At 42.8% G+C, this 23,285-nt stretch overlaps 1 long non-coding RNA gene across 2 annotated transcripts; it reads right to left on the bottom strand.

Moving 5' to 3' along the window:
- Positions 1 to 6,898: 6,898 nt before the first annotated feature.
- LOC125141503 lies at positions 6,899 to 8,167 on the bottom strand. Of its 2 annotated transcripts, none has more exons than XR_007140902.1 (3): positions 8,113 to 8,167; positions 7,295 to 7,411; positions 6,899 to 6,948 (listed from the first exon to the last, which is right to left on the bottom strand). It is a non-coding gene; the product is annotated as an uncharacterized LOC125141503 (long non-coding RNA). The 2 variants fall into 2 exon arrangements; XR_007140901.1 differs by lacking the exon at positions 8,113 to 8,167 and adding an exon at positions 7,838 to 8,044.
- Between the last annotated feature and the right edge of the window lie 15,118 nt (positions 8,168 to 23,285).

Raw genomic sequence — 23,285 nt, 5'->3', positions numbered from 1 at the left:
ATCTTTATTTAAATGCTGTACAACACTTTAGTATGACTAGAGTATTAGTATGTTTAAATGTGTGTGTCATGTACACTGATCTACACACTGGGGAAATAAATGTACTTTGTTCTGATGTGAGAAGTGATGTAGATCTTTCAGTATTTTCACAGAGACAGTAAAACTGTTGGTGGTGTTTTTTAATAACTTTCACACACAGAGACACATCACATAATACCCTCAATACACAGATCTAATAAATAAGTGTTTTTCTATATGGTGTGAATGAGCTTTGTTTCTGATGGTGATATTTATCACTATTGACCCTGTTTTTGCTCATTGGATTATTGCTTCTTCAGGTTTGTGGATGTGATTTGTTCTCCTCATGGACTGTTTGTTACACTTATTTCAGACTCGGCCTGTTTTTTGACCCGGCCTTTACTTACTGTTTCTGGATTGTTTGTCTTATCTTTTCTTCATTAAAACTTCACATGGATTTTGCCGACTCGTCATTACAGTCGACTAAAATGGATCACATCATACTTGTGTGCTAGACAATTTTATGGCCAATTGTGAAGTCATCAAGACAACATGAAATTTCGTTTGGAGTCTGTTTTAGGAGCCTTGCTTTTCTCCCTCTACATGTCTCTTGTTCGACTCAAACACATGAAATCAGTTTTTATAGTTATGTAGATGACACACAAGTTTATATATCAGTGTCACTGTGTAATCAAGAGCTAATTAACAAACTGATTACATGCTTGAATGAAACATCTGACTGAATGTCACAGAAATTTCAACAGTTAAACCAGGATACCAGTTAAAGATGGAGATAAGACCATGATAAGATGGAGATATTAATTGTAGGAGATAAAGGAAAAAAATACTTATTGAACAATGATCTTGGATACAGGTTAGAAATCTGGGTGTAATAGTCGACTCTGACCTCAGCTGTACTGGTTACCTGTGACATCCACAATCATTTTAATATCATCTCAAATATTTATTTATCATCAACAAATGCTGACTTCCTTAAGGTGAATTTTAATAAGAAGAAGCTTCAGTCAAACTGCTTTTAGTGTCGCTGCTCCCAGGATGTGGATCTCACTCTCAGTGTTTATCCATCAGTCACCTTCACTAAATACATTTACAAAGCAGTTTAAACACAGTGTGTGTGTATGTGTGTGTTTGTGTGTGTGTGTGTGTGTGTGTGTGTGTGTGTGTGTGCGTGTGTGTGTGTGTGTGTGTGTGTGTGTGTGTGTGTGTGTGTGTGTGAGTGCGTGTGTGTGTGAGTGTGTGTTGTGTGTGTGTGTGCGCATGTGTGTATGTGTGTGGGTGGTGTGTGTGTGTGCAAACGAGTGTGTGTGTGCATGTGTGTGTGTGTGTGTGTGTGTGTGTGTGTGTGTGTGCATGTGTGTGTGTGTGTGTGTGTGTGTGTGTGTGTGTGTGTGTGTGTGTGTGTGTGTGTGTACCTCAGTTTCTCCAGTGTACAGTGTGGATCCTTCAGCCCATCAGAGAACAGCTTCACTCCTGAATCCTGCAGTTTATTGTGATTCAGGTTCAGTTCTCTCAGACTGGAGGAGTTTGAGCTGAGAACTGAGGACAGAACTCTACAGCTTTCCTCTGTCAGATTACAGTCACACAGCCTGGAAGAGAAATGATGAAATATCAGAACACTGATCTCAAACACACAAACACAGCCATAATCCAGCTAACGTTGAAGCTGTAACAGAAATGTCAGTGTGTTTGTGTCACACACACAAATCAGAGGACAGGACACCACATCAGCACATTTACAGGAGCAGGGACGTCTTTCTGCACTCCACAATCTCTCAGCTACAATTTATTATAAGACCATTAGGTCATGTACATAACACACACATGTGAGAGCGAGCAGCCTACAAACACTACACTCTGATCTGTGTTCAAGTTTCTACACCCAACACTGCAGATACAGTGCATTTTATTACAGAACATAAAGAATTATACAGCTGTACACTACCAGGTAATAACATGACAATACTAGTCGTACTTTACACTCAGTTATATGTTGGATTTCACAGAGACACTAAAACAGTTGTGTGTTGTTCTCTGTGCTCGAACACGTACAAATCTGTCACCTCCACACACACTAGTTCAATATAGATTATAAATATAGATTCACTACAGCTGCTTATAAATACAAACACAGTCCACAGCGTAATGTCTCCAAAATCCACAGAAAGGTTCCAAAGAACGAAACCTGACGGTGATAAACCTGACCGACCGTCACGTGCAACCGTCTTTGTGTTCATCGTCTGTTTTTACCACATCCACCATCTTCTGATGCAGTGAACCAGACAAAAAACTGTCTATAATTCAACCACAACAGATTAACAACAATCACGACCCAAGAACAAGAATGTGGTCATTAACAGTTTGGTGTCTTTGTCGAGCTCCAAGTAGAACAAAACAGGACTTTTTAATAACAGCGGTCACGACACTACACTCACCTGTGACACATTATTCATCCTCTCTCTTTTTACCTGCTTGTACACTTGATAAGCAAAGAACAAAGAACCCCATCAAAATAAAAGTCTTCATATAAAAAGTCACATTTAAACTCCATCCTCTACAAACAGGTCAGTGTTAGAGAAAGAAAATCTTCATCACACATCTGAGTTCGCTGCCTAGCTTGTTTCTAACATAATAAGAAGATAAAGCTGAACATTTTCCCACTTCGTCTGTCCAATGTGTCGAGGTCCAAAATGATGAGTGTTGTTTTATTTACCACGAGCTCAGTCCTTGGTAAAGTTTAGCAGTAGTGCAGACTGAAGGAGACTTTTGTTTGTCCTTCGTATTGGGTTAAAGTTTTAAAAAGCATTTATGTTTTATTTTTATTAGAAAGAACAATTGAGTAAAAAAGCCATGACAGAGTGAATCTCCCCACAACACTGTGTCACACACAACAAAAGATGAGGAACTTCAACATAAAGAGATACTTGAAGGACATTAGAGTGTTTTAATATTTACTTTTTATATTTTCTATCCATATTGATCCCATTTTGTCAGTCTGATGTTTTTCTCATCTGTGAGAGTTTTGTTAAATGTCACTTTCAATATAAACAGAACAGAAAAAGTCTTTCACTGGTGTTTAGTTCAGAAATGTCTGTAGTTCTTAAATGCATGCAGTTATTTTGTAGAGATATTTTACATACATGTTAGAGAACACTTAATTTTTCATGATTCATATATAAAAGCTATAAAATGCCTCATATGATGTTATAAGATGTTGTCCATGTGGCCCAGCCCTCAGTTCAGATATAACATGTTAGTGTAAAAAGTGACACAATCTTCTGTAAAAGTACCAGAGGTTTGTGTAAAGATGATTAGAGGAACTATTAACACACATTAATCCAAACAGTGCAGTTCAGTGTTACATTAAAATAATAAACCATGCAGTAATACAGTTATAAATAAAAATACTCACTCAGCTTTTCTGGAGGCTTTGACCACTGGCAGCAGCTTCAGAAGACCTTCATGTGATGGATCATATTTCCTCAAATTAAACACATCCAGCTCCTGTTCTGAGGTCAGTAACACAAACACCAGAGCTGACCACTGAGCAGGAGAGAGTCTGGTTCTACTGAGACGACTGTCACCTTCTCTGTTCAGGTAAGTTTGTACTTCCTGCACTAGAGAATGATCATTCAGTTCATTCAGACAGTGGAACAGATTGATGGATTTCTCTGCAGATGGATTCTCCCTGATCTTCTCCTTGATGTACTTCACTGTTTTCTGTTTACTGTGAGATCTGCTTCCTGTCTGTGGCATTAAGTCTCGTAAAAGAGTTTGATTGGTCTTCAGTGAGAGACCCAGAAGGAAGCGGAGGAACAGGTCCAGGTGTCCATTCTTACTCTGTAAGGCCATGTCCACTGCACTCCTGAGGAGATCAGACATGTTTGGATTTTTGGAAAAATTAAAAGGTTCAGTGCTTTGTCCCACAAGCACATTTGTATTTCTTAAAATAAAGCAGAAAAATACATATAAAGCAGCCAGAAACTCCTGAACACTCAGATGTACGAAGCTGAACACCTTCCCCAGGTGAAGCCCAAACTCCTCTCTGAAGATCTGGGTACACACTCCTGAGTACACTGACACTTCTCTGACATCAATGCCACACTCTCTCAGGTCTTCCTCATAGAAGATCAGGTTTCCTTTCTCCAGCTGCTGGAAAGCCAGTTTTCCCAGAGCCATGATACTCTCTCTGGTCTGCTGAGGATCAGGGTCATGTTTCTGATGGTACTTTTTGTCCTTGTGTTTAATCTGAAAAATCAGGAAGTGTGTGAACATTTGAGTCAGAGTCTTGGGGATCTCTCCACTCTCTGCTCCACCCAACATTCTCTCTAGAACAGTGGCTGAGATCCAGCAGAAGACTGGGATGTGACACATGATGTAGAGGCTTCTTGAAGACTTCAGGTGAGTGATGATTTTATCAGCCAGGCCCTGATCACTGATCCTCTTCCTGAAGTACTCCTCTTTCTGAGGATCACTGAAGCCTCGTACCTCTGTTACCTGGTCTACACACTCAGGAGGGATCTGATTGGCTGCTCCTGGTCTTGTGGTTATCCAGAGGAGAGCAGATGGAAGCAGATTCCCCTTGATGAGGTTCGTCAGCAGCACATCCACTGAGGCTGACTCTGTCACATCACACAATCTCTCATTCTTCTGGAAATTTAGAGGAAGTCGACACTCATCCAGACCATCAAAGATCAACACCACTTTGTAGGAGTCACAGTCTATTGATTCTAGTTTTCTTATTTCTGGGAAAAAGTGATGAAGAAGATTCATCAGACTGAGATTTTTCTGCTTCATCAGATTCAGCTCTCTAAAGGGAAGTGGGAACATGAAGAAGACGTCCTGATTTGCTTTTCCTTCAGCCCAGTCCAGGATGAACTTCTGCACAGAGACTGTTTTTCCAATTCCAGCAACTCCTTTAGTCAGCACAGTTCTGATGGACTTGTCTTTAAAGATCTCATTACATTTGATGCGTTTCTCCTGTGTTGCTGGTCTCCTGGACGCTGCCTCAATCTGTCTCACCTCATGTTCATTATTGACGTCTCCACTCCAACCCTCTGTGATGTAGAGCTCAGTGTAGATCTCATTCAGAAGTGCTGAGCTTCCATGCTGTGAGATTCCTTCATTAATTCTTTTAAACTTCTCTCTCAGATTGGACTTCAACTTTGGCTGATACACAGAACCTACAGACTCTAAGAAACAATGTAATATCTAGTTTAGTAATAAATAGTTATAATGCAAAATCGTACAAACAATAAATATTATTGAAGCTGGACCATGAACAGATACAACATGATATTAAAATTAAATGTAAAACTAAAAGTCTTCATATCTAAAACTATTTCCTCTCTCTAAAGTGAAGCTGATGGAATAAAGTCATGACTCAGAGCTCTTACTGTTGTGCAGTGTGTTAGCGAGATCTGTGTGGTTCATGTTCTTCAGGACGTGCAGTGTGATCTTCAGCGCTCCCTCTCTGACATTGTGCAGATCCTCCTCATCCTCCACCTCCCTCTCAGTGCATGCTGGGTAATCTGGACTAAGGAGCTTCCTAAACCTCTTCAGCTCTTTATCAGAGTGATGACTTTGTGTTCCAGCTCCTGGTTAGAAACACACAGGAACAGATCTAAACATTATCATGTTACAGTGAGAGAGACTTTTATTTTATCACAAGAATAAAAGTCTCTTTTTATTATCACATTTAAAACTCATACAACTGATTACCCATAATGCTGCTGCACATCAAGACATGACAAGGGATCACAACACACACATTACACACATTACACACTTTAAACACATTACACACTTTAAACACAACACACACATTACACACTTTAATCACAACACACACATTACACACTTTAAACACAACACACACATTACACACTTTAAACACAACACACACATTACACACTTTAAACACAACACACACATTACACACTTTAAACACAACACACATTACACACTTTAAACTACAAGACTCTTCTCTGTTCTGCACCAAGGTGGTGGGATGAACTTCCCCTAGAGGTTCGGACAGCTGAGTCACTGGTTATTTTCAAGTGGCGGTTGAAGGCCTACTTATTCAGGAAACACTTCAACTAGCACTTCTTTCCTTATCTTTTGCATTTAAAAAAAACAAACAAAAAAAAACCTTTGTCACTTTTTCATTGTAACTTTGAACAAATGTTTTAAACTCATGGTATCTTAAGCATGTAACCTAGTGAGCAGCATTAATGTATTCAATGTTAGAGATTTAAGCACTTATGTACATCGCTCTGGATAAGGGGTCTGTCACATGCTGTAAATGTAAATGTTAATGTAAATGTAAACACAACACACACATTACACACTTTAAACACAACACACACATTACACACACATTACACACTTTAAACACAACACATACATTACACACTTTAAACACAACACACACATTACACACTTTAAACACAACACACACATTACACACTTTAAACACAACACACACATTACACACTTTAAACACAACACACACACTACACACTTTAAACACAACACACACACTACACACTTTAAACACAACACACACATTAAACACTTTAAAAACAACACACACATTACACACTTTAAACACAACACACACATTACACACTTTAAACACAACACACACATTACACACTTTAAACACAACACACACACTACACACTTTAAACACAACACACACACTACACACTTTAAACACAACACACACATTAAACACTTTAAAAACAACACACACATTACACACTTTAAACACAACACACACATTACACACTTTAAAAACAACACACATTACACACTTTAAACACAACACACATTACACACTTTAAACACAACACACACACCTTGAATATAGAGTCCAGCTGTTTTCTCCTGATGTTTGATTTTTTTGGTCTGTGAACAAACAAAACCCATCATGTAATATGGACTATATGTATTCATAGCTGCACAAATCACACACTAATAAATACACACACAGATATTTGACACTATCCACTTAACACAATACACTGATTTCAGGATTTCCTAACTGACACCAACATGTTTAGAAACAAATGTTTAAATAAATGAATAAAATCTTTATATAGTCATTAATGTCCTGCCAGTCCGAGAGCTGCAGCACTGCACAGTTTAGTGTCTTACTGCTTCAACACCTGATAAAGCTCATGAAGGGCTTCATAATGAGACGAGTGAGTTTGATCAGGTGGAACACTGCTGTAAAACACCTCACTATACTGACCTCACATCAGTAGAACTGTCTCTGTCTCTGAAGGCAATTGGAAAATCCATTGACTTGTCACTCTTCATGGACACACAGCTGTGTTCTGGTGAGTCTGATCTCTTTCCCTCCATCATTCTAGAACAGAAATATCAGCAATAATTAATACTCAGCACTGTTAAACAATGTGTTCATCATTAAACACCAATAATTCCATCTTTTTAATTCAGATCCAGTCTGTACACTTATTCAAACAGGAGACAGGCTTCATAAGTCAGGAATTACACTGATATCAGGAGTCCCAATCACAGCTAACTGACTCAGCTGGGTCTTAAAGCCTGTAGAGTTCACTGACACAAAGCTCTGCTGCTCTTATGCTCCACATTACACCGTCCTTTTTACTCTTCTCTCAGTGAACGATTTGTCTAAACTGTTCTTAGATCAGATCAGTGATACCTTAAAGCAAAGTTGAGTTCCTGTGTTAACTAGTGAGTGTTTAGAGATACAGATGTGTTCCCATGAGACGGTGTGTATTTATTACTGGTGAATGTAAAACTAAGTCACCTCTCGTCTTTCTTTAAGTCCTGTTTTGCAGACACACTCATGTTGGAGGTCACGTCTCCTTCTTCAGATTACAGCAGGATACACGTTTACTTCACTCCAACATCGGTGTGTTAAATTAAACCCTGAATCAGCACAGAGTTCACTTACAGGAAATAGTCACACTATCAAGTTATAAAACAACCTGTGTACATTAAAGCTTCAGTACAAACCCACAAAACTCTTCTGTATCTAGTGTCACTTCAGTGTGTTTATATATTAGAGCTTTAGATACTCACTGTGTTTTTACTCCTCAAATCTTTTAGTGTTCACTCGTCACAAAATGGAGCTGCTGACTTTCACTTTTACTGACACTGGTCTAACTGGCTTGTCTGGTTTATTCTGATGTGTGTGTGTGTGTGTGTGTGTGTGTGTGTGTGTGTGTGTGTGTGTGTGTGTGTGTGTGTGTGTGTTTGTAATTATCGCTTTCACACTCTGTTTACACACCAACATCAGGGGGAGCAAAATCTTTATGGGGACAAAAATCCACGTCCCCGGAAGGGTAAAGATTTAAAACGTGTTAGAGAGGCTTTAAAAAGGTGCCTCACGTTTTTTTAGTTCTGGCCCATAGTTCTGGCCCCGCCTCAAAGAGAAGAATGCCGCAAGGACTTCCGACATTCTGTGAGAGCCTATCGAAGGGGGGTCAAATGTTCGGCGTGGAAAATTCAAAAACCTGTAGAGGGCAGTTGTGTTTCATGTAGGCTGACGAGTCGACAATATGTGTTATTTTCTTTTGCCGGTTACATAAACAGTCACATCTGCGACCATCTCCGCTGTCACGGCTGGCTTTTTGGTACCACTCGATGCTACTTTGAATTTCCTCGTGTTTAAGTCATTATTTATATATTTTATAAAATACAATGTTATCTAAATAATATATGTGATGCTGAGGTTTATTTTTTTATTAAAAATAAGCTCCTGTTCATGTTCTCTGAACAATAAACACTGTTTAACACATGATTTTTAGTCTGATTATTTGCATTGAGCATATCGCAATATACAGTAGAGGTTGTTCTTATGTGGTTATGTACTAATTTAGCATTTTTTGTCTGATGATTTGCCATTGAGGCATATCACAATAGAGAGATTAACAACCTGCGCGGCGCAGATCGATTGACACATGAGATCAATTTAACTCGAGAGTGATAAACTTTTGAATGGCTCTCGTGGAGCTTTGATCTCATAGACTGATTTGTCTGCGCAGTGCTGCATGCAGTCAAATACATGTAAACAATATGCCTGTTTCATTACCTTCAGGCCGAATACAGATGCCGCTACACCAGAGGCGGTTCTACACCTTTTTTAGGGTGGCTTCAGCCCCCCAGTGTGTGATCTTAGCCGCCCTAAAACTATAAGTATAATTTTTACTTTCATAAATGAACAATAACAATTAAAATGCAGGACATGTCGTTGATGGGAAAGAAAATTATTTCAGTTTGACCCAAGAGCGATTTTTTTTACTTTGCTTTTACACGCGTGTGTTGTAGTCTTTCAAAAGTGCGTCTTAGCTGTCTGCTTTATTAGAACGGAGAAGCACAGGTACGCGTGTGTAACTGGTGTAGAAAGGGAATTTGTTAATTTAACCTGACCTGTGTCTTTTTTTTTCTTTTTCTTTTTCTTTTTTTTTAAAAAGAATGGTTTAGTGAACTCCACAAAATGTATTTAATTATTGTTCATAGGATATTATATTAAATTAGCGGAACCTTTCGTTGGGAATTTGTTTGGATGTTATTGGTGGGACACTTCGGTGGGGCTTCCTCGTGTTTGCGCCATGCGGTCGCCTCAGTCCGTTTCCGAATGAAGCCGATGACGCATGTCCTCCTCACTTTTCCCTTCAATATACAAATATTGTGGTAATATTTCTTCTCTAAAATGCTTTGACGCTAAGAGAATGTTATTAATACCATAGTGATTGATTACGTTAGTTATGTTAAGGATGTTTTGGGTAATGTGTTTTTTCTCTTTATTATTTAACGAAATATACCATGTTGCTAACTGTTTAGCATTGTATGTACTAGTGTGTACTGGTGAAGGAGAAGCTGACGCCCTGTGTCTCATCTTTTATTTCTTTTCTTACTGGTATGTTTAATAATAAGTTCTGGTTCAGTAGAAAAGATGTTTAGCTCATTGATACTAGATGTACATTGAACAGAGTGTGTTATAGGAGAAGTTTTGGACTAAATTTGTTATGTTGTCTGTGAGGCACGTGGTGCAGCGTGCACATGGTACAGTATTGAATATATATATATATGTATAATGTGTATCCTGTTTATTTCATTCTGATATGTAATGTGTGGAAATATGGGTTATGCATTTATTATTATTATTATTATTATTATTATTATTATTATTATTATTATTATTATTATTATAAATACAGTATTATGATTATTGGTTTTCATTTTGTGATTTATAAATGCTTGAATTGATGTTTGTTAATATAACATAGATATATGCACAACCTGTGCTGTATAAGAGAATTATAGATTTATATATTCTAAGTTGTATACTTTATTTACATTTATATCATCTATCTCTGTTATTGTATAGTGGTCAGTCCATTTCCGAATGAGGCCGATGACGCATGTCCTTCTCGATTCTCCCTTCAATATATGAATATTGTGTGTACCTGTGAAGGAGAAGCTGATGCCCCGTGTCTCATCTTTTATTTCTTTTCTTACAGTAAAAAAAGAGCTGAGTTTCATTGACTGGTCATGTGGTCTTTGTGTGTGTGAGAGTGACCGGTCCAGACACGTTACATAATTTGGTGCCGTGACCCGGATGCGCCAGATCTGCTGTAGCCGATTGCTGGGGTTCGACAACACAAGAACACAATGCTTCTGCAACCGACCGATGAAGGATCTTCGTCGTTGATGTTTTAATGGCATCGTCTGGACATTGAACTGAACTGAGTAACTAAACTAATGATTCACATCATGCACACATCGAATTCTACACTTTGTGCACTTTGAACTGTCTGTTTAAGAACACAGTAATTGTGAGGTAGCTTAAGTTCTCTTTTGTGAACTTTTCTCTATTACTTGAAATCTACATCATGGCCGAAGGGGGATTGAGTGAAGATTTAGTGATGCCACAATTTGGCAGGGGGCGTGGGTTGTTTGGGGTATCTGAGCCTGTAGTCGGCAAACCACATATCTTGTTCTATGACTCTGTGACTGACCCGACCCTGCTGAATAATGAATCGATTGAGCCAAATTCTTCCACCCCTGCCAATGCTGGTCCTGACAATGTTACGCAGCAACTACGTGACCTCATTGGTGAGCTTGGAAGCCAGATAGGTTACTCCATTGTCACACGATTGTCGACAAACCAGACATTGCCTGGTCCCATTCCATCATTTGAGCGGCAACCCTTGAACACATTGCCCTTGTCTACGATCCTTGATCTGTCCAAACTAAACCTCATAGTCAAAGCCGAAACCCTCTGGGGTCTAAGGGTACTTTTGGGCCTGGAGAAGTTTTGTCATTCCCTGACATTTGTGCTTTTTTCAGTTGCTTATGAAGATATAAATGGCTAAAGTCTAATATCACTGTAATCAGCACAAACTGGACTACAATAATATGTGAGCAGCTTGAATGTTGATTGTGTTTTTGAGAAAACAATGTTTATGCGTGGTTAGTGAAAAATGAAACATTATAAATCACTTGAATAAGGCCTTAAAACACATGCAGAACGTCGGTTCACAGGACTTTTGTGAACTGGATCTTGTATCCTAGTGTTTTTGCTTCAAAATTATGTGAAAATCATCTTGTTTACTCGCTCACAGAAAACAATATAATGATTTAAATTTTCTAAGACACTTTTTGTTTGTAAAGGGCATATGCCAGTAGGCGTCAACTATCATGCATATTAATGTAATTCACACCTGAGAAGACAAAGGCAGGCATAATGACCTGCATAATGAGCCTTACAGGTAAGTGTGTGACTGAGAGAGGAGTTACAAGAAAGAATGTGAAGACAAAATAAATGTGTATATTTTGTGTTTGTAGTTTATTTAGAATATTTAACTAGTGCAAACAGTGCCAGACAAGAGATAAGTACTAAAAAAATCCTAAAATCCACATAAAGTGCATGTGTGCCAGACAAGAGACCGAGCAAACAGACACTATACTACAAGACAGATGCTTAAAATAAATAATAAAGTAACAATATGTATACAAGTAACAATATTGTATATGACCAATACAATATGACTCTGTTAAAATCTTTAATGGAATGTTTAATGGAATCTTTTTTAATATTTAATAGAATCTGTTAAAACTTGGTGCTTCTTACAGCATTGTTTGGGGCATTGATCTTGTTTGCATAGCCCGCATCAGGTAATTTCCATATGAATGGCACGCGCGGTAGGTGGGCTCACATTAGCGCTAATGAGGTCGAGCCAGAAAAACTGTACCTCTCTTTACTTACATACAGATTGCACAAAAAGATAATATTTGCTTTCGATTTTAATTACCTCATTTAAAAGTAGACATTTCAGGCTTTCATTAGACATATGTATCATGTTTGTGTGATAAGTATTGGCGGAGTTATCAGTTCATATTTGTAACGTGTTCCAGGAAGATGGTCAAGGAGACAGAGATGTCTGAATGCACACCCTGGTTATTTTCTTTATTTGCCAAAAGCACAGCATTTTGTTGTTATTATGAAGGCAGTCAAATAAAAGTCGACACTTCACAGTTTCGAATGATGTATTACATGTATGTGTATGATTATGAATGACGGAGTATTTTAAGTGGAGTTCACGGTGAAGAGGAAAAAAGTGCCAAAAACGCGCCAGTGCGCCTGTCGACCCCAGAGGGTGAAGGTGTGAATTGGGGGCAGGGCTTACCTATTTAAATTGAAGGTTCTCTTGTGTCCATCTCACAAGAACTTTTGCCCTTCATTTCCACTATCGTCAATAGATCCATAGCATCTGGTCAGGTACCAACTACTTTCAAGAGAGCAAGGGTTATTCCCATCCTAAAGAAACCTGCTCTGGATCCATCAGACATCAGTAACTACAGACCGGTATCACTTCTCTCGTTTCTTTCAAAAATTCTTGAACGCATTGTCTATAATCAACTGTCTGTCTATCTCTCACAGAACAACCTCCAAGACCCCAACAGTCTGGCTTTAAAGCAGCTCACTCTACAGAGTCAGCTCTTTTGGATGTCTCTGAGAAGCTACATACTGCTAGATCAGCCAAACTGTCATCCGTCCTTATCCTCCTTGACCTTTCAGCAGACTTTGATACGGTCAACCAGAAGACTCTCTTATCCACCCTCAAGAGTCTTGGGATTTGCGGATCAGCTTGGGAATGGTTTGCTTCCTACCTGGAAGGACGCTCGTATCAGGTAACATGGAGGGGAGTGACATCTGCTCCACGCAGAGACTCCACTGGTGTCCCACAGGGCTCAGTACTTGGTCCTCTTCTTTTCTCACATGGGTTCTCTTACCACTGCTATGCTGATGATACACAACTTATCTTCTCTTTCCCACCCTCAGATGCCACAGCTTCTGACCAGATCTCAACATGTCTGTCAGAAACTTCATCATGGATGACTGCTCATCAGTTAAAGCTCAATCCTAGCAAAACTGAACTGCTGTTCATCCTAGGTGATTCATCCCCAGGTCATGATCTTGCTATATCCTTGCACAACGATGTGCTCCCCCCTTCAGCCACAGCTCGCAACCTTGGGGTAACCATGGACAATCAACTGTCCTTTTCCTCTCATGTTGCTAACGTGACTCGCTCATGTCGGTTTCTTCTCTACAACATTAGAAGGATTCGGCCATTTTTGTCCACAGAGACTGCTCAAGTACTTGTTCAGTCTCTTGTCATTTCTGGACTAGATTACTGCAATGCACTGCTGGCAGGTCTACCTATGAATGCAATCCGTCCTCTGCAAATGATCCAAAATGCAAAATGTTTTCAACCTGCCTCAGTTCTCTACACCACCCCCCTGCTGCGATCCCTCCACTGGCTTCCGGTAGCTGCACGCATCCGATTCAAAACACTGATGCTGGCCTACAAAGCCAAAAATGGACCAGCTCCCTCTTACCTCAAAGCCCTCATCATTCCTCGCACTGCACCCCACAACCTCCGATCTACCAGCACTGCTCGACTGGTTCCACCATCTCTCAGGGTAAGAGGCAAGTATACTACTAGACCCTTCTCTGTTCTGGCACCAAGGTGGTGGAATGAACTTCCCATAGAGGTCCGGACAGCTGAGTCACTGGCTATTTTCAAGCGGCGATTGAAGACCTACTTATTCAGGAAACACTTCAACTAGCACTTCTTTCCTTATCTTTTGCATTAAAAAAAAACCTTTGACACTTTTTCATTGTAACTTTGAACAAATGTTTTAAAGTCATGGTATCTTAAGTATGTAACCTAGTGAACCAGCATTAATGTATTCAATGTTAGAGATTTAAGCACTTATGTACGTCGCTCTGGATAAGGGCGTCTGCCCAATGCTGTAAATGTAAATGTAAATGACCGAACTACAATCAGCGATAATACAAGTTATTAATGTATAAAACACACATTTCAAAAGTCAGATATTGCAATTATTATATTAGTTACTAGAAGAATCAAATATGTGAATAAAATCCGTATCTAGGTGTAGATATCTATGGCTGCTTACCGAACATTATTTTATCACAATACACAGACACAGTTATGATATTATATGAACCACAAACAATCATAAATTGTTTATGATTGTTTAAGCCGCCCATTACATGAAAATAAAAGAAATGATACTCAATGTAACCCCAGCTGGGCTACACTAATGTTTCAGCAGAACAAAGTCATTCAATATAGGGTTTTAGCAGCACAAAGTCATTCAAATTAAAAAGATACCAAGGGAAATGGGGTCTTGAATTAAAGAACATTAAATATATGCATTACAAATATTAATAAATAAATAATTACAGACAAATATATAGATTTAGAAATAAATAAAACATTTTCATTCGAAAAAACATTTAAGCATCTGATGTACATGTGAACTAAGGTTTAAACCTCTCTTGCCCCATGTGTGTGTTTTAGGAGGGTGAGAGCGAGAGGCTCACAGAATCCTCCAAGAAGAGGAGGAGATGATGAAGACTCTGGCACATGAAGAGGAGTTACAACATTTCTTCTCAAAGATACATGGCTACTTTTGTGAAATGTGTGTGTGTGTGTGTGTGTGTGTGTGGAGTTTGCATGTTCTACCAGTACGTCACGGTTTCCTCTGGGTTCTCTGGTTTCCTCCAGAGTCCAAAGACATGTGTTAAAGGCTTATAGGCATCTTTTAAACTGTATGTAAATTGGTGTGTGTGTGTGTGTGTGTGTGTGTGTGTGTGTGTCTCAAAGTGCTCTGCGATAGACTGGTCTCCTGTTAAGCCCTCATCAGTAATAAAACAGCTCTATAATGTATAAAAGCAGCAAACTTATTCTACAGTTAAACTTTTATTATGCTATTTCAGGCTTACGTGCAGAAAGATATTCATTTTTAAGAAAGTAATAAAAAAAAATCTTATGGGAAAAAAGGAATTTATTTACTGCATGTACGGAAAGTTGCCTAATAACATTTTCCATAGATGTCCATTTCTTTTCCCTGGATACGATGTGTAAGTGTAAGTAAGTGTGTGTAAGAGTGTCTAGCAAAGTGTGTAAGAGTGTCTAGCAAAGTGTGTAAGAGTGTCTAGCAAAGTTTGTAAAAGTGTCTAGTAAAGTCTGTAAGAGTGTCTAGCAAAGTGTGTCAGAGTGTCTAGTAAAGCTCTCTAGCTGAAGGAATACAATCATTTTCTAGAGCAACATTTTCTAGAACATCACAACAGTTTTAAATTAAACAACATTACATTCGGGCAAACAACATTCGGGTTGCCTTGTTGAATGCTCGCTCTATAGCGAAAAAAGCGTTTATATTGAATGATGTTTTTATCAAGGAATGTTTAGACATTATGTGCCTGACCGAGACCTGGCAGCGCGAGTCAGATTACGTCCATTTGAATGAACTCCGTCCTCCGAACTGTTCTGTGTTTGGTACAACCCGCAAAACAGGTCGTGGAGGTGGTCTTGCCATTGTGCACCGTGACTGTTTTTCTTGTAGGCAACTGATTCAGGATTCCTTCAGCTCGTTTCAACACCAAATGTCTAAGGTTGGCACTACAGAGTCTTTCTATTGTGTTTTCATTTACAGACCTCCTGGCCCTGTGTGTGTGTTTTTAGATGAGTTTGCTGAGTTTTTATCTAATATTATTAAATTGGAGTCCGTGTTAATAGTTGGTGATTTTAACATTCACATAGATGATGCTTCCTGTAACACGGCATTAGAATTATTATCTTTGACCGAGTCTTTTAACTTTACACAGCATGTCTCTGGTCCCACACACACAAAGGGCCATACACTGGACTTGGTTTTTAGTTTGGGCCTGTGTGTGGATCAAATATCTATTAAGGATATTCAAGTGAGTGATCACAGTTGTATTTTCTTTAATCTTTCTTTTTATTTGGAGTCAAATCCGTCTAAGGTGAGCACTCAACAACGTATTATAAATCAAGTTGCTGTTGATAAGTTTTGTTTTTTATTTGATCCTAGTTCTTTTAATGAGTGTACTGATGCTGAGTCATTAGTTCAGTCATTTAATAATCATTGTGTGTCTGTTTTAAATAATGTGGCACCGCTTAAACACAGTCGTATTTCCCCACAAAAACACTGTTCTTGGATGAATGAAAGCATCTTTAGTCTCTGGAGAAATTGTCGTAAAGTGGAGTGTTTATGGAAAACCTCTAAACTTGAAGTACACAGATTACATTTTAAGGAGCTGATCACAGCTCTAAATGTTATGATTAAACGGGCCAGATCTGATTATTTCACAAATCTTATTTTTGCAAATAAGAAAAATCCGAAAGTCCTGTTTGACACCATTAAAAATATTGTTTCGCCCCCAGCTCCACAATTATCTGTATACTCATCAGCTGACTGTAACAGATTTTTACATTTCTTTGTCAGTAAAGTGCAGGACATTAGGGACAGTATTTCTCCTTCCTCGCACACTTATAATAGAGGTTCTCCTCTCCACTCTTGGGACTGTTTTTCCCCTGTCAGTCTACAGGACACCTTCAGAAACCTTCTTCTAGCCCTGCTGACAATGTCCCAACGACTCTTCTGTTAAATGTTACTGATACGCTTGCTCTCTGTCTGGTAAATAAGATTGTTATTGGTAAATTGTTATTGTTATTTAAGATCTGGTAAATAAAACTTGTCTCTTTCTACTGGCACGGTTCCCTCCTTTTTTAAACAAGCTGTAGTGAACCCTACTTTAAAAAAGCCAAACCTGAATCCTGCTGACCCTGTAAACTACCGGCCCATATCTAAATTGCCGTTTATTTCCAAAATTTTAGAAAAAGTGGTAGCTAATCAACTTTCCACTTATCTGCTGTAATGTGTCTGTCTGTTTCCCCTTGTTTCTGTCTGCCGTCTCTCCCTGATGTTAATTGTTGACCCCGCCCACCTATCTGTTACCATGGACACTAATTACATTCAATCTCTTCCCCAGGTGTTTTGTCTTAGTCCTTGTCTGTCTCTGTTTTGTGATTGGTTCTCGTTCACCATATATACTCTGTCTGCTCACTTCAATGTTGTTGGTCGTTGTTGGTGTGTGCATGTCCATGTTCCCGTTTCCTGTTTGTTCCGCGTTGCCTGCCTGTTTGTTCGTGTTTTGTTTATTAAAAACCTTAAGCTGCATTTGGATCCTCACTCGCCTTTTGTCTCACCGTGTCACTTCGGGACAGAACGACCAACCGCCAATGGATCCAGCAGAACTCCTGTTTTGCCTACGTCAGGAGGACGCCCCAGTTGAGGAGTATACGGAGGTATTCGTGGACCTATGCAATGAGGTCAACTTTGGGGAGAAGGCCCTAAAAGACATTTTTAAGCATGGACTAAGGGACATACTGCGGTATCTGATGCCTTCTACCCGGGAGATCAAAACATTCTCAGAGTTCGTCAACCTGGCATTGCTCCTGGACGGGTCCACGCTAACCTTGAGCACTGTAGAGACGGAAGCCGGCCGTAAGTATTTTTTGGGGGGGGGCAGCAAGCATCGGGATCCGTGGGCCACAGAGTGGAATCAGCCACGGACGCCCGAATGCTCCACAGTGCCTCCGCCCAGACCAGTCCCGTGCACATCCGTGATTGAGCCAGTTCCCATGGCTACCGTACCGGCGAGCTCGGCTGAGGTCCGTGCTAACCGGCTGGTCTCCAAACTGGCGGATACCCCGATGAGGTCGGCTCGGGCGGCCGGCATCCCTAAGCCGCCAGCTGGACCAGCCGGGTTGCCGGAACCAGCCGGGTCGCCGGAACCGACCGGGTCGATGGAACCTGCTGAACCGACCGGGTCGACGGAACCTGCCGGGTCGACGGAACCTGCCGAACCGACCGGGTCGACAGAACCGACCGGGTCGACGGAACCTGCCGGGTCGACGGAACCTACAGAACCGACCGGGTCGACCGAACCTGCCGGGTCGATGGAACCTGCCGAACCGACCGGGTCGACGGAACCTGCCGGGTCGACGGAACCTGCCGAACCGACCGGGTCGATGGAACCTGCCGAACCGACCGGGTCGAGGGAACCGACCGGGTCGAGGGAACCGACCGGGTCGAAGGAACCGGCCGAGCTGACGGAACCAGCCGGGTCGCCGGAACCGACCGGGTCGACGGAACCTGCCGGACCGACCGGGTCGACGGAACCGACCGGGTCGAAGGAACCGGCCGAGCCGACGGAACCAGCCGAATCGGCCGGGTCGACCGATATGACTGAGTCAGAGAACGCGGTCGACATCATGACACCCAAGCTACCTGAACTCTCTGCCTGGCCTGAACCTATGCATGTTTCTGTTTTCCTGTGTTTTGCTTCGCTGCACTTGCCAGCCCTTCTACCTCCTGTCCCTGTTCACAGGCCCAAAGCACCACCCTGGCTGCCAACTCCGTTCTGGTCTCTGGCTCTGCCTCCAGCACCACCCTGGTCTCCGGTCCCGCTCTGGTCTCTGGCTCCGCCTCCAGCACCACTCTGCTCCTCGGTCCCGCTCTGGTCTCTGGCTCCGCCTCCAGCACCACCCTGGTCTCCGGTCCTGCTCTGGTCTCTGGCTCCGCCTCCAGCACCACCCTGGTCTCCGGTCCTGCTCTGGTCTCTGGCTCCGCCTCCGACACCACCCTGGTCTCCGGTCCTGCTCTGGTCTCTGGCTCCGCCTCCGGCACCACCCTGGTCTCCGGTCCTGCTCTGGTCTCTGGCTCCGCCTCCGGCACCACCCTGGTCTCCGGTCCTGCTCTGGTCTCTGGCTCTGCCTCCGGCACCACCCTGGCCTCCTGTTCTCCCGGCGCCGCCCTGGCCTCCTGCTCTGCCGGCTCCGCCCTGGCCTCCGGCTCGGCTGGCGCCACCCCGGCCTCCTGCTCGGCGGGCGCCACCACTACACGAACCCGACCCGCCCTCCCACCCTGGTTGCGCCTTCGCTCCACCCGCCTGAACTGGGTTTTGTGGACTTGGGAGCGTCTGGAAGCCGCTCGTAGGGGGGGGGCTCTGTAATGTGTCTGTCTGTTTCCCCTTGTTTCTGTCTGCCGTCTCTCCCTGATGTTAATTGTTGACCCCGCCCACCTATCTGTTACCATGGACACTAATTACATTCAATCTCTTCCCCAGGTGTTTTGTCTTAGTCCTTGTCTGTCTCTGTTTTGTGATTGGTTCTCGTTCACCATATATACTCTGTCTGCTCACTTCAATGTTGTTGGTCGTTGTTGGTGTGTGCATGTCCATGTTCCCGTTTCCTGTTTGTTCCGCGTTGCCTGCCTGTTTGTTCGTGTTTTGTTTATTAAAAACCTTAAGCTGCATTTGGATCCTCACTCGCCTTTTGTCTCACCGTGTCACTTCGTGACATCTGCATTACCATCAAATTTCGGATAAGTTTCAATCAGATTTCCGCAAAGTGCACTCAACTGAGACAGCACTTCTTAAAGTGTCAAGTGACATTTTGATGGCAGCAGATGCGGGCCAGTACACAGTGTTGGTTCTACTGGATCTAACCTCAGCATTTGATACAGTTGACCATAAAATTTTGCTAAATTTTTTGCAAAACATTATTGGTTTATCTGGGTCTGTACTTCAGTGGTTTTCTTCTTATCTTACTGATAGAACTTTTTCTGTGGTGATAAACCAGATCATGTCTGACACTGTGCCTCTCTCATGTGGAGTACCACAGGGATCAGTATTAGGTCCTTTGCTGTTTTTACTGTATATGACACCTCTTGCTCAGAAAATTAAGTGTTTTAAGCATGTGTCCTATCACTTATATGCTGATGATATTCAGTTATACTGTTCTTTCAGGGAGTCTGAGTTTCACTTGCTGTCTAGCCTGTTGGCCTGTTGGAGTGTCTGTCTTGTATTAAGGAGTGGTTGGGCAGTAACTACCTTCAACTAAATCCGAAAAAGACGGAAACTTTGATTATTGCCCCAGATAAGAAAATTCCACAGATCAGGCAACATCTTGGTTCTTTGGGCTCTTCTGTTCAGTCAAGCCTCAGGAACCTTGGTGTTGTATTTGATAAATCGATGTCTTTAGGTCAACATTCAGGACAGTTGGTTAAAAGCTGTTTTTATCACTTACGGAATGTTTCTAAAATGAGGAAAATGTTGTTCAATGCAGATCTGGAGATGATTATACATGCTTTTATCTCTTCACGTATGGACTATTGTAATTCACTTTTTACCTGTCTTAACAAACGTGTTTTAAATCGTCTTCAGATTGTTCAGAATTCAGCAGCGAGGCTTTTAACTGGAACCAGCAGAAGATCTCACATCACACCAGTTTTATACTCTCTTCACTGGTTACCAAGAAAATATAGAATTGATTTTAAAATTTTGTTCCTCACTTATAGAGCCCTTCATGGGAATGCTCCTGGGTACATCACTGACCCGTTGACCCCTTATGGCTCTTCGAGAGCATTGAGGTCATCAGGTCAAAATCTGCTTGTGGTCCCTAAAACCCATTTTAAAACTCAGGGGGATCTTTCTTCTCAGTCTGTGGCCCCCAGATTGTGGAACGCGTTGCCCCTGTCTCTGCGTGTGGCTGATTCTGCTGATTCCTTTAAAAAGCAACTGAAGACACTCTTATTTAGACAAGCTTTTAGCTGATTGGGCTTTTATGGTTTCATCCCTGTTGTAGTGTGTTTTTATTGTTTTATAATTGTAGTTTTATCATCTCTATAAATTTCTCTTTTTACTTTGTAAGATTGTTTTATTGTACTTTTAAGTTTTATTGTTATATTTTGTAAAGGACTTTGTGATTCTATCTGTGAAAAGTGCTATATAAATAAACTTTTACTTACTTTACTTTACTAACATACAGTTTATCCATGTAATGTGTCTGTCTGTGTTTTCCCCTTGTTTCTGTCTGCCGTCTCTCCCTGATGTTAATTGTTGACCCCGCCCACCTATCTGTTACCATGGACACTAATTACATTCATTCTCTTCCCCAGGTGTTTTGTCTTAGTCCTTGTCTGTCTCTGTTTTGGGATTGGTTCTCGTTCACCATATATACTCTGTCTGTTCACTTCAATGTTGTTGGTCGTTTTTGGTGTTGGTGTGTGCATGTCCATGTTCCCGTTTCCTGTTTGTTCCGCGTTGCCTGCCTGTTTGTTTGTGTTTTGTTTATTAAAACCCGTAAACTGCGTTTGGATCCTCACCCGCTTTTGTTTCACCGTGTCACATCGTGACAGAACGACCAACCACCAATGGATCCAGCAGAACTCCTGTTTTGCCTACGTCAGGAGGACGCCCCAGTTGAGGAGTACACGTAGGTATTCTTGGACCTGTGCAGCGAGGTCAACTTCGATGAGAAGGCGCTCAAAGACATTTTTAAGCACGGACTAAGGGAGATCCTGCGGTATTTGATGCCGTCTACCAGAGAAATAAAGACATTCTCGGAGTTCGTCAACTTGGCGTTGCTCCTGGATGGGTCCACGCTGAGCGTGAGCACTGTAGAGACGGAAGTCGGCCGTAAGTATTTTTTGGGGGGGGGCAGCAAGCATCGGGATCCGTGGGCCACAGAGTGGAATCAGCCACGGACGCCCGAATGCTCCACAGTGCCTCCGCCCAGACCAGTCCCGTGCACATCCGTGATTGAGCCAGTTCCCATGGCTACCGTACCGGCGAGCTCGGCTGAGGTCCGTGCTAACCGGCTGGTCTCCAAACTGGCGGATACCCCGATGAGGTCGGCTCGGGCGGCCGGCATCCCTAAGCCGCCAGCTGGACCAGCCGGGTTGCCGGAACCAGCCGGGTCGCCAGAACCGACCGGGTCGATGGAACCGGCCGAACCGACCGGGTCGACGGAACCTGCCGAACCGACCGGGTCGACGGAACTGACCGGGTCGACGGAACCTGCCGGGTCGATGGAACCTGCCGAACCGACCGGGTCGACAGAACTGACCGGGTCGATGGAACCTGCCGAACCGACCGGGTCGACGGAACCGACCGGGTCGATGGAACCTGCCGAACCGACCGGGTCGACAGAACTGACCGGGTCGATGGAACCTGCCGAACCGACCGGGTCGACGGAACCAGCCGGGTCGCCGGAACCGAGCGGGTCGATGGAACCTGCCGAACCTGCCGAGCCGACCGGGTCGACGGAACCGACCGGGTCGACGGAACCTGCTGAACCGACCGGGTCGACGGATCCTGCATGGTCGACGGAACCTGCAGGGTCGACAGAACCTGCCGAACCGACCGGGTCGACAGAACTGACCGGGTCGATGGAACCTGCCGAACCGACCGGGTCGACGGAACCAGCCGGGTCGCCGGAACCGACCGGGTCGATGGAACCTGCCGAACCTGCCGAGCCGACCGGGTCGACGGAACCGACCGGGTCGACGGAACCTGCTGAACCGACCGGGTCGACGGAACCTGCAGGGTCGACAGAACCTGCCGAACCGACCGGGTCGACGGAACCTGCAGGGTCGGCGGAACCTGCCGAACCGAACAGGTCGACGGAACCTGCCGAACCGACCGGGTCGACGGAACCGGCCGAGCTGACGGAACCAGCCGAATCGGCCGGGTCGACCGAAATGACTGAGTCAGAGGACGCGGTCGACGTCATGACACCCAAACTACCTGAACTCTCTGCCTGGCCTGAACCTATGCATGTTTCTGTTTTCCTGTGTTTTGCTTCGCTGGACTTGCCAGCCCTTCTACCTCCTGTCCCTGTTCAGAGGCCCAAAGCACCACCCTGGCTGCCAACTCCGTTCCTGTCTCTGGCTCCGCCTCCAGAACCACCCTGGTCCCCGGTCCTGCTCTGGTCTCTGGCTCAGCCTCCAGCACCACCCTGGTCTCCGGTCCTGCTCTGGTCTCTGGCTCCGCCTCCAGCACCGCC

This window comes from Tachysurus fulvidraco, chromosome 1, assembly GCF_022655615.1.
Source record: "Tachysurus fulvidraco isolate hzauxx_2018 chromosome 1, HZAU_PFXX_2.0, whole genome shotgun sequence".
Lineage (NCBI taxonomy): Eukaryota > Metazoa > Chordata > Actinopteri > Siluriformes > Bagridae > Tachysurus > Tachysurus fulvidraco.
The sequence above is the reverse complement of the archived record's forward strand: the minus strand, read 5'-3'. Positions and strand labels throughout refer to the sequence as shown.